This window comes from Schistocerca gregaria, unplaced genomic scaffold (assembly GCF_023897955.1).
Source record: "Schistocerca gregaria isolate iqSchGreg1 unplaced genomic scaffold, iqSchGreg1.2 ptg000224l, whole genome shotgun sequence".
Lineage (NCBI taxonomy): Eukaryota > Metazoa > Arthropoda > Insecta > Orthoptera > Acrididae > Schistocerca > Schistocerca gregaria.
Window position 1 is genome coordinate 214,097 of NW_026061744.1, and position 10,094 is coordinate 224,190.

The window sequence follows — 10,094 nt, forward strand, 5'->3', positions numbered from 1 at the left end:
AGAGAGAAGAGCGGACAATGTGACGATCTGGCTTTAAGTCGATTCGATAACAAATGACGAAAACGGACGGATTTCTCAGGTTTTTACTACATATGAACACTTTTCACATTCTCCCATCCAACGCGGCTGCTAGTCCTCCTTTCATGCAGAATCTTAACGTCCTACCTCATGTCCAAGGCACCAAAGCCAGCTAAAAAGTCAATAATCGATACCTAAAACTTGAATTGTACTACTTCTTACTGGCTATTACATCATCATAGAAGCTTCATCTGTGTTCTACTATGGTGCTTTTAGTGTCTCCGCATACCGCAGCACGCGACATAGCTTTACAGACGATAAGTACAACCGTTTCAGAGAGAAGAGCGGCCAATGTGACGATCTGGCTTTAAGTCGATTCGATAACAAATGACGAAAACGGACGGATTTCTCAGGTTTTTACTACATATGAACACTTTTCACATTCCCCCCTGCAACTCGGCTGCTAGTCCTCCTTTCATGCAGAATCTTAAGGTCCTAGCTCATGTCCAAAGCACCAAAGCCAGCTAAAAAGTCAATAATCGATACCTAAAACTTGAATTGTACTACTTCTTATTGGCTATTACATCATCTTAGAAGCTTCTTCTGTGTTCTACTATGGTGCTTTTAGTGTCTCCGCATACCGCAGCACGCCGCAAAGCTTTCCAGACGATAAGTACAACCGTTTCAGAGAGAAGAGCAGCCAATGTGACGATCTGGCTTTAAGTCGATTCGGTAAGAAATGACGAAAACGGACGGATTTCTCAGGTTTTTACTACATATGAACACTTTTCACATTGTCCCGTGCAACTCGGCTGCTAGTCCGCTTTTTGATGCAGAATCTTAAGGTCCTAGCTGATGTCCAAGGCACCAAAGCCAGCTAAAAAATCAATAATCGATACCTAAAACTTGAATTGTACTACTTCTTACTGGCTATTACATCAACTTAGAAGCTTCATCTGTGTTCTACTATGGTGCTTTTAGTGACTCCGAATACCGCATCACGCGACATAGCTTTGCAGGCGATAAGTACAACCGTTTCAGAGAGAAGAGCGGCCAATGTGACGATCTGGCTTTAAGTCGATTCGATAACAAATGACGAAAACGGACGGATTTCTCAGGTTTTTACTACATATGAACACTTCTCACATTGTCCCGTGCAACTCGGCTGCTAGTCCGCTTTTTGATGCAGAATCTTAAGGTCCTAGCTGATGTCCAAGGCACCAAAGCCAGCTAAAAAATCAATAATCGATACCTAAAACTTGAATTGTACTACTTCTTACTGGCTATTACATCAACTTAGAAGCTTCATCTGTGTTCTACTATGGTGCTTTTAGTGACTCCGAATACCGCATCACGCGACATAGCTTTGCAGGCGATAAGTACAACCGTTTCAGAGAGAAGAGCGGCCAATGTGACGATCTGGCTTTAAGTCGATTCGATAACAAATGACGAAAACGGACGGATTTCTCAGGTTTTTACTACATATGAACACTTTTCACATTCCCCCCTGCAACTCGGCTGCTAGTCCTCCTTTCATGCAGAATCTTAAGGTCCTAGCTCATGTCCAAAGCACCAAAGCCAGCTAAAAAGTCAATAATCGATACCTAAAACTTGAATTGTACTACTTCTTATTGGCTATTACATCATCTTAGAAGCTTCTTCTGTGTTCTACTATGGTGCTTTTAGTGTCTCCGCATACCGCAGCACGCCGCAAAGCTTTCCAGACGATAAGTACAACCGTTTCAGAGAGAAGAGCAGCCAATGTGACGATCTGGCTTTAAGTCGATTCGGTAACAAATGACGAAAACGGACGGATTTCTCAGGTTTTTACTACATATGAACACTTTTCACATTGTCCCGTGCAACTCGGCTGCTAGTCCGCTTTTTGATGCAGAATCTTAAGGTCCTAGCTGATGTCCAAGGCACCAAAGCCAGCTAAAAAATCAATAATCGATACCTAAAACTTGAATTGTACTACTTCTTACTGGCTATTACATCAACTTAGAAGCTTCATCTGTGTTCCACTATGGTGCTTTTAGTGACTCCGAATACCGCATCACGCGACATAGCTTTGCAGGCGATAAGTACAACCGTTTCAGAGAGAAGAGCGGCCAATGTGACGATCTGGCTTTAAGTCGATTCGATAACAAATGACGAAAACGGACGGATTTCTCAGGTTTTTACTACATATGAACACTTCTCACATTGTCCCGTGCAACTCGGCTGCTAGTCCGCTTTTTGATGCAGAATCTTAAGGTCCTAGCTGATGTCCAAGGCACCAAAGCCAGCTAAAAAATCAATAATCGATACCTAAAACTTGAATTGTACTACTTCTTACTGGCTATTACATCAACTTAGAAGCTTCATCTGTGTTCCACTATGGTGCTTTTAGTGACTCCGAATACCGCATCACGCGACATAGCTTTGCAGGCGATAAGTACAACCGTTTCAGAGAGAAGAGCGGCCAATGTGACGATCTGGCTTTAAGTCGATTCGATAACAAATGACGAAAACGGACGGATTTCTCAGGTTTTTACTACATATGAACACTTTTCACATTCTCCCATCCAACGCGGCTGCTAGTCCTCCTTTCATGCAGAATCTTAACGTCCTACCTCATGTCCAAGGCACCAAAGCCAGCTAAAAAGTCAATAATCGATACCTAAAACTTGAATTGTACTACTTCTTACTGGCTATTACATCATCATAGAAGCTTCATCTGTGTTCTACTATGGTGCTTTTAGTGTCTCCGCATACCGCAGCACGCGACATAGCTTTACAGACGATAAGTACAACCGTTTCAGAGAGAAGAGCGGCCAATGTGACGATCTGGCTTTAAGTCGATTCGATAACAAATGACGAAAACGGACGGATTTCTCAGGTTTTTACTACATATGAACACTTTTCACATTCTCCTATCCAACGCGGCTGCTAGTCCTCCTTTCATGCAGAATCTTAAGGTCCTAGCTCATGTCCAAGGCACCAAAACCAGCTAAAAAGTCAATAATCGATACCTAAAACTTGAATTTTACTACTTCTTACTGGCTATTACATCAACTTAGAAGCTTCATCTGTTTTCTACTATGGTGCTTTTAGTGTCTCCGCATTCCGGAGCACGAGACATAGCTTTGCAGACGATAATAACGACGATTTCAGAGAGAAGCACGGCAAATGTCATGATCTGGCTTTAAGTCTATTCGATAACAAATGACGAAAACGGACGGATTTGTCTGGTTTTTACTACATATGAACACTTTTCACATTCTCCCGTGCAACTCTGCTGCTAGTCCTCCTTTCATGCAGAATCTTAAGGTCGTAGCTCATGTCCAAGGCACCAAAGCCCGCTAAAAAGTCAATAATCGATACCTAAAACTTGAATTGTACTACTTCTTACTGGCTATTACATCATCTTAGAAGCTTCATCTGTGTTCTACTATGGTGCTTTTAGTGTCTCCGCATACCGCAGCACGCGACATAGCTTTGCAGACGATAAGTACAACCGTTTCAGAGAGAAGAGCGGCCAATGTGACGTTCTGGCTTTAAGTCGATTCGATAACAAATGACGAAAACGGACGGATTTCTCAGGTTTTTACTACATATGAACACTTTTCACATTCTCCCGTGCAACTCGGCTGCTAGTCCTCCTTTCATGCAGAATCTTAAGGTCCTAGCTCATGTCCAAGGCACCAAAGCCAGCTAAAAAGTCAATAATCGATACCTAAAACTTGAATTGTACTACTTCTTACTGGCTATTACATCATCTTAGAAGCTTCATCTGTGTTCTACTATGGTGCTTTTAGTGTCTCCGCATACCGCAGCACGCGACAAAGCTTTCCAGACGATAAGTACAACCGTTTCAGAGAGAAGAGCAGCCAATGCGACGATCGGGCTTTAAGTCGATTCGATAACAAATGACGAAAACGGACGGATTTCTCAGGTTTTTACTACATATGAACACTTTTCACATTCTCCCGTGCAACTCGGCTGCTAGTCCTCCTTTCATGCAGATTCTTAAGGTCCTAGCTCATGTCCAAGGCACCAAAGCCAGCTAAAAAGTCAATTATCGATACCTAAAACTTGAATTGTACTACTTCTTACTGGCTATTACATCATCTTAGAAGCTTCATCTGTGTTCTACCATGGTGCTTTTAGTGTCTCCGCATACCGCAGCACGCGACATAGCTTTGCAGACGATAAGTACAACCGTTTCAGAGAGAAGAGCGGCCAATGTGACGATCTGGCTTTAAGTCGATTCGATAACAAATGACGAAAACGGACGGATTTCTCAGGTTTTTACTACATATGAACACTTTTCACATTCTTCCCTGCAACTCGACTGCTAGTCCTCCTTTCATGCAGATTCTTAAGGTCCTAGCTCATGTCCAAGGCATCAAACCCAGCTAAAAAGTCAATAATCGATACCTAAAACCTGAATTGTACTACTTCTTACTGGCTATTACATCAAATTAGAAGCTTCATCTGTGTTCTACTGTGGTGGTTTCAGTGTCTCCGCCTACCGCAGCATACGACATAGCTTTGCAGACGATAAGTACAACCGTTTCAGAGAGAAGAGCGGCCAATGTGACGATCTGGCTTTAAGTTGATTCGATAACAAATGACGAAAACGGACGGATTTGTCAGGTTTTTACTACATATGAACACTTTTCACATTCTCCCGTGCAACTCGGCTGCTAGTCCTCCTTTCATGCAGAATCTTAAGGTCCTAGCTCATGTCCAAGGCACCAAAGCCAGCTAAAAAGTCAATAATCGATACCTAAAACTTGAATTGTACTACTTCTTACTGGCTATTACATCAACTTAAAAGCTTCATCTGTGTTCTACTATGGTGATTTTAGTGTCTCCGCATACCGCATCACGCGACATAGCTTTGCAGGCGATAAGTACAACCGTTTCAGAGAGAAGAGCGGCCAATGTGACGATCTGGGTTTAAGTCGATTCGATAACAAATGACGAAAACGGACGGATTTCTCAGGTTTTTACTACATATGAACACTATACACATTCTCTCATCCAACGCGGCTGCTAGTCCTCCTTTCATGCAGAATCTTAAGGTCCTAGCTCATGTCCAAGGCACCAAAGCCAGCTAAAAAGTCAATAATCAGTACCTAAAACTTGAATTGTACTACTTCTTACTGGCTATTACATCAACTTAGAAGCTTCAACTGTGTTCTACTATGGTGCTTTTAGTGTCTCCGCATACCGCAGCACGCGACATAGCTTTGCAGACGATAAGTACAGCCGTTTCCGAGAGAAGAGCGGCCAAGTGACGATCTGGCTTTAAGGCGATTCGATAACAAATGACGAAAACGGACGGATTTCTCAGGTTTTTACTACATATGAACACTTTTCATATTGTCCCGTGCAACTCGGCTGCTAGTCTTCCTTTCATGCAGATTCTTAACTTCCTAGCTCATGTCCAAGGCACCAAATCCATCTAAGAAGTCAATAATCGATACCTAAAACTTGAATTGACTACTTCTTACTGGCTATTACATCGACTTAGAAGCTTCATCTGTGTTCTACTATAGTTATTTTATTGTCTCCGCATACCGCAGCACGCGACATAGCTTTGCAGACGATAAGTACAACCGTTTCAGAGAGAAGAGCGGCCAATGTGACGATCTGGCTTTAAGTCGATTCGATAACAAATGACGAAAACGGACGGATTTCTCAGGTTTTTACTACATATGAACACTTTTCACATTCTCCCGTGCAACTCGGCTGCTAGTCCTCCTTTCAAGCAGAATCTTAAGGTCCTAGCTCATGTCCAAGGCACCAAAGCCAGCTAAAAAGTAAATAATCAGTACCTAAAACTTGAATTGTACTACTTCTTACTGGCCATTACATCAACTTAGAAGCTTCATCTGTGTTCTACTATGGTGCTTTTAGTGTCTCCGCATACCGCAGCACGCGACATAGCTTTGAAGACGATAAGTACAACCGTTTCAGAGAGAAGAGCGGCCAATGTGACGATCTGGCTTTAAGTCGATTCGATAACAAATGACGAAAACGGACGGATTTCTCAGGTTTTTACTACATATGAACACTTTTCACATTCCCCCCTGCAACTCGGCTGCTAGTCCTCCTTTCATGCAGAATCTTAAGGTCCTAGCTCATGTCCAAAGCACCAAAGCCAGCTAAAAAGTCAATAATAGATACCTAAAACTTGAATTGTACTACTTCTTATTGGCTATTACATCATCTTAGAAGCTTCTTCTGTGTTCTACTATGGTGCTTTTAGTGTCTCCGCATACCGCAGCACGCGACAAAGCTTTCCAGACGATAAGTACAACCGTTTCAGAGAGAAGAGCAGCCAATGTGACGATCTGGCTTTAAGTCGATTCGGTAACAAATGACGAAAACGGACGGATTTCTCAGGTTTTTACTACATATGAACACTTTTCACATTGTCCCGTGCAACTCGGCTGCTAGTCCGCTTTTTGATGCAGAATCTTAAGGTCCTAGCTGATGTCCAAGGCACCAAAGCCAGCTAAAAAATCAATAATCGATACCTAAAACTTGAATTGTACTACTTCTTACTGGCTATTACATCAACTTAGAAGCTTCATCTGTGTTCTACTATGGTGCTTTTAGTGTCTCCGCATACCGCAGCACGCGACATAGCTTTGCAGACGATAAGTACAACCGTTTCAGAGAGAAGAGCGGACAATGTGACGATCTGGCTTTAAGTCGATTCGATAACAAATGACGAAAACGGACGGATTTCTCAGGTTTTTACTACATATGAACACTTTTCACATTCTCCCATCCAACGCGGCTGCTAGTCCTCCTTTCATGCAGAATCTTAACGTCCTACCTCATGTCCAAGGCACCAAAGCCAGCTAAAAAGTCAATAATCGATACCTAAAACTTGAATTGTACTACTTCTTACTGGCTATTACATCATCATAGAAGCTTCATCTGTGTTCTACTATGGTGCTTTTAGTGTCTCCGCATACCGCAGCACGCGACATAGCTTTACAGACGATAAGTACAACCGTTTCAGAGAGAAGAGCGGCCAATGTGACGATCTGGCTTTAAGTCGATTCGATAACAAATGACGAAAACGGACGGATTTCTCAGGTTTTTACTACATATGAACACTTTTCACATTCCCCCCTGCAACTCGGCTGCTAGTCCTCCTTTCATGCAGAATCTTAAGGTCCTAGCTCATGTCCAAAGCACCAAAGCCAGCTAAAAAGTCAATAATCGATACCTAAAACTTGAATTGTACTACTTCTTATTGGCTATTACATCATCTTAGAAGCTTCTTCTGTGTTCTACTATGGTGCTTTTAGTGTCTCCGCATACCGCAGCACGCCGCAAAGCTTTCCAGACGATAAGTACAACCGTTTCAGAGAGAAGAGCAGCCAATGTGACGATCTGGCTTTAAGTCGATTCGGTAACAAATGACGAAAACGGACGGATTTCTCAGGTTTTTACTACATATGAACACTTTTCACATTGTCCCGTGCAACTCGGCTGCTAGTCCGCTTTTTGATGCAGAATCTTAAGGTCCTAGCTGATGTCCAAGGCACCAAAGCCAGCTAAAAAATCAATAATCGATACCTAAAACTTGAATTGTACTACTTCTTACTGGCTATTACATCAACTTAGAAGCTTCATCTGTGTTCTACTATGGTGCTTTTAGTGACTCCGAATACCGCATCACGCGACATAGCTTTGCAGGCGATAAGTACAACCGTTTCAGAGAGAAGAGCGGCCAATGTGACGATCTGGCTTTAAGTCGATTCGATAACAAATGACGAAAACGGACGGATTTCTCAGGTTTTTACTACATATGAACACTTCTCACATTGTCCCGTGCAACTCGGCTGCTAGTCCGCTTTTTGATGCAGAATCTTAAGGTCCTAGCTGATGTCCAAGGCACCAAAGCCAGCTAAAAAATCAATAATCGATACCTAAAACTTGAATTGTACTACTTCTTACTGGCTATTACATCAACTTAGAAGCTTCATCTGTGTTCTACTATGGTGCTTTTAGTGACTCCGAATACCGCATCACGCGACATAGCTTTGCAGGCGATAAGTACAACCGTTTCAGAGAGAAGAGCGGCCAATGTGACGATCTGGCTTTAAGTCGATTCGATAACAAATGACGAAAACGGACGGATTTCTCAGGTTTTTACTACATATGAACACTTTTCACATTCCCCCCTGCAACTCGGCTGCTAGTCCTCCTTTCATGCAGAATCTTAAGGTCCTAGCTCATGTCCAAAGCACCAAAGCCAGCTAAAAAGTCAATAATCGATACCTAAAACTTGAATTGTACTACTTCTTATTGGCTATTACATCATCTTAGAAGCTTCTTCTGTGTTCTACTATGGTGCTTTTAGTGTCTCCGCATACCGCAGCACGCCGCAAAGCTTTCCAGACGATAAGTACAACCGTTTCAGAGAGAAGAGCAGCCAATGTGACGATCTGGCTTTAAGTCGATTCGGTAACAAATGACGAAAACGGACGGATTTCTCAGGTTTTTACTACATATGAACACTTTTCACATTGTCCCGTGCAACTCGGCTGCTAGTCCGCTTTTTGATGCAGAATCTTAAGGTCCTAGCTGATGTCCAAGGCACCAAAGCCAGCTAAAAAATCAATAATCGATACCTAAAACTTGAATTGTACTACTTCTTACTGGCTATTACATCAACTTAGAAGCTTCATCTGTGTTCCACTATGGTGCTTTTAGTGACTCCGAATACCGCATCACGCGACATAGCTTTGCAGGCGATAAGTACAACCGTTTCAGAGAGAAGAGCGGCCAATGTGACGATCTGGCTTTAAGTCGATTCGATAACAAATGACGAAAACGGACGGATTTCTCAGGTTTTTACTACATATGAACACTTCTCACATTGTCCCGTGCAACTCGGCTGCTAGTCCGCTTTTTGATGCAGAATCTTAAGGTCCTAGCTGATGTCCAAGGCACCAAAGCCAGCTAAAAAATCAATAATCGATACCTAAAACTTGAATTGTACTACTTCTTACTGGCTATTACATCAACTTAGAAGCTTCATCTGTGTTCCACTATGGTGCTTTTAGTGACTCCGAATACCGCATCACGCGACATAGCTTTGCAGGCGATAAGTACAACCGTTTCAGAGAGAAGAGCGGCCAATGTGACGATCTGGCTTTAAGTCGATTCGATAACAAATGACGAAAACGGACGGATTTCTCAGGTTTTTACTACATATGAACACTTTTCACATTCTCCCATCCAACGCGGCTGCTAGTCCTCCTTTCATGCAGAATCTTAACGTCCTACCTCATGTCCAAGGCACCAAAGCCAGCTAAAAAGTCAATAATCGATACCTAAAACTTGAATTGTACTACTTCTTACTGGCTATTACATCATCATAGAAGCTTCATCTGTGTTCTACTATGGTGCTTTTAGTGTCTCCGCATACCGCAGCACGCGACATAGCTTTACAGACGATAAGTACAACCGTTTCAGAGAGAAGAGCGGCCAATGTGACGATCTGGCTTTAAGTCGATTCGATAACAAATGACGAAAACGGACGGATTTCTCAGGTTTTTACTACATATGAACACTTTTCACATTCTCCTATCCAACGCGGCTGCTAGTCCTCCTTTCATGCAGAATCTTAAGGTCCTAGCTCATGTCCAAGGCACCAAAACCAGCTAAAAAGTCAATAATCGATACCTAAAACTTGAATTTTACTACTTCTTACTGGCTATTACATCAACTTAGAAGCTTCATCTGTTTTCTACTATGGTGCTTTTAGTGTCTCCGCATTCCGGAGCACGAGACATAGCTTTGCAGACGATAATAACGACGATTTCAGAGAGAAGCACGGCAAATGTCATGATCTGGCTTTAAGTCTATTCGATAACAAATGACGAAAACGGACGGATTTGTCTGGTTTTTACTACATATGAACACTTTTCACATTCTCCCGTGCAACTCTGCTGCTAGTCCTCCTTTCATGCAGAATCTTAAGGTCGTAGCTCATGTCCAAGGCACCAAAGCCCGCTAAAAAGTCAATAATCGATACCTAAAACTTGAATTGTACT